This window comes from Galeopterus variegatus, unplaced genomic scaffold (genome assembly GCF_000696425.1).
Source record: "Galeopterus variegatus unplaced genomic scaffold, G_variegatus-3.0.2 Scaffold2108, whole genome shotgun sequence".
Classification (NCBI taxonomy): Eukaryota; Metazoa; Chordata; class Mammalia; order Dermoptera; family Cynocephalidae; genus Galeopterus; species Galeopterus variegatus.
In genome coordinates, this window is record NW_007728219.1 from 269,979 (window position 1) to 273,167 (window position 3,189).

A 3,189-nucleotide genomic window follows, 5' to 3' on the forward strand; every position below is an offset into this window, starting at 1 on the left:
TTACTAACCACCTAGTGTGCCAATCTGTTGAGCACTTCATACCCATGACCCCCACTACTCCAGCAACCCTAAGCCTGGCATCATTCCCATTTCATAGCTCAGGAAGCTGAGGCGGTCTGCCTCCAGAGCCCATGCTTTGGCCCCAGCTTTGGTGTGAATGTGCCAGGTGAACTATAAAGGACTTTGTTACTGCTGTCTTTTCAAAGCTCTTTCACATTAAGTGTCTAATTTTTATCCAAGAGACAAGCTTACAAGGTGGATGGGGAGTTGCAGATATTCTTATCCAGCCTTCGAGTCAGTGCAAGCTGTTGTGTTCTGGTTATTTTTGTGTCTCATCTCCCAAACTAGACTGGTATGTATGCTCCTGGAGGATTTTGGAGGCTGCGTGGATTCTTAACACATCCCAGGCAGCACCATTCTTGTCACTGTCATTCAAAGTAACCTGCAGGCTTTTCTTTCCCATCCCATTATTTTGATAACAAATGCTGTATCCTCCCCACACCACCCTCACCCCCACAGAGAGGATATGGAACTCTGATCCCAGCCAGTTTTATTACTGCATCCCCCTGACTGCAGTGATTGGCTCGAGGGATGGGCCTGGGCCTATGCAGGGCCAATCAGAGGCCTTCCCTGGAATTTATAGATGGAAGTGGGATTACTAAACTGGAGCCTGTGGTGGTAGTGTGTTCTGCCCCCTGGGGGCGTAGGAGGAAAGAGGTCAACCTGCAAGGAGAAGCAGAGAACCCTGGAGAGAAGCAGGAGCTTCCAATTTTGTGAGCTTCCAATTTTGTGAGCTCCCCTACCATCCTTCCTGGCTTTGGGCCAATAAACTCCCCCTTTTTTCATTTAAGGCACTTGGTGTTGGCTTTGATCACCTATAGCCCAAAGAATCTGACTAATCCACTGTAGGAGACTGTATGCCCATTTTTATGATGCTACTGACAACTTTTCTGGGGCACCTCTCTGAACGGTCTCCAGACCACATAAGGAAATTGCCCTCCAGACCAGTCTGAGGTCTCAGTTCCTTGGTGAAATGATGCAGAAAACAAATAAATAAATTATGCCATCTACTCTCTAGTCAAAATCAACAACTACCAGATTTGGCTCCAAACCACTTGGGGCTGTTTCCAAAATTCAGTTCCACTCTTGAGGATTTGCTACCATGGAGGACAGCAAAACAACACCCCAAGGCTTGGAAGGCAGGTGAAAGAGGAGCGTTCCAAGACATGTCCCGAGCTGCACAGCGCCGCTGCAGTCAGAGCTTAGCCTCCCAAGGGGACTACTCAGAGTTGGACGCACTGAAAAGACTCATTTATCTGGATGGGTAATGCGCCTGCTACAAAACTCAAGATGTACAAAAAGGTATAAAGTGAAAATTAAGTCTTCCTCCCACTTTTGACCCCCAGCCACCCCTTCCCCCTCTTCAGAGACAATCAGTTTTAGGTTGTCATTGGTGTCTCCTTTCAAAGTTAACGTATGCATAAACAGCACATTTGCATATATGCACCCCCTATATTTTTAACACTACGTATAGTTATGAATCAAGCATTTTTCCATGAACATATATCTTAGAGATTATTTCATTTCAGTACATTGACAGCTGAGTCATTTTTTTTCTTGTGATGAAATATACATAACATAAAATACACCATTTTAGCCATTTTTAAGTATACAGTTCAGTGGCATTAAGTACATTGACATTGTTGTACAACCATTATCACCATCCATCTCCAGAACTTTTTCAGCTTCCCAAACTGAATCTTCACACCCATTAAAAATAACTCCCCACTCCCGCCTCCTTCCAGCCCCTGGTAACCATCATTCTACGTTCTGTCTCTATGCATTTGACGACTCTAGGTACCTTACGTAAGTGGATTTATAGAATATTTATCCTTTTGTGACTGGCTTATTTCGCTTAGCATAACATGTTCAAGATCCATGCATGTTATAGCATATGCCAGAATTTTCTTCCTTTTTTTTTTTTTTTTTTTTGTCTTTTTCGTGACTGGTAAGGGGATCGCAACTCTCGGCTTGGTGTTGCCTGCACCGCGCTCAGCCAGTGAGCGCACTGGCCATCCCTATATAGGATCCGAACCCGCGGCGGGAGCGTCGCTGCACTCCCAGCGCTGCACTCTCCCGAGTGTGCCACGGAGCCGGCCCAGAATTTTCTTCCTTTTTAAGGCTGAATCATATTCCAGTGTATGTATATACCACTGTTTATGCATTCATCTGTTGATGAATGTTTGGGTTGTTTCCATCTTTGGGTTATTGTGAATAATGCTGCTGTGAACTTTAGTGCAGAAATATCTGTTCAAATTCCTGCTTTTGATTGTTTTCCATATATATGCAGAAGTGGAATTGCTATATCATATGGGAATTCTATGTTTAATTTTTTGAAGAACTGCCATACTGTTTTCCACAGTGGCTGCACCATTTTGCATTTCTACCAGCAACAGAGAAGGTTTCCAATTTCTCTACATTCTCACCAACAGTTGTTATTTTATGTTTGTTTGTTTGTTTTATAATAGCCATCCTAATTAATGGATATGAAGTGGTTCTTCATTTTTTTTTTTTTTTAAAGATGACCGGTAAGGGGATCTTAACCCTTGACTTGGTTTTGTCAGCACCACGCTCTCCCAAGAGAGCTAACGGGCCATCCCTATACTGGATCTGAACCCATGGCCTTGGTGTTATCAGCACCACACTCTCCCAAGTGAGCCAGGGGACTGGCTCCTCATTATTGTTTTGATTTGCATTTCCTTAATATTCCATGATGTTGAGCATCTTTTCAGGTGCTTATTGGTCATCTGTATATCTTCTTTGGATAAATGTCTATTCAAATCCTTTGCCCATTTTTGGATTGGGTTGTTCAGTTTTTTCATTGTAGTTGAGTTGTAGGAATTCTTTATATATTCTGGATTTTTTTTTTTTTTCCTTTTTGTTTTTTTTCATGTCCGGCAATGGATCGCACCCCTCGGTGTCGCCCCCGCAACTCGCTCAGCCAGTGAGCGGGAACCAGTCTGTATGTGGGATCCGAACCCTCGGCGGGAGCGCCTCCACGCTCCCAAGCGACGCACTGTAGCAGTGCNCCAAACTGAATCTTCACACCCATTAAAAATAACTCCCCACTCCCGCCTCCTTCCAGCCCCTGGTAACCATCATTCTACGTTCTGTCTCTATGCATTTGAC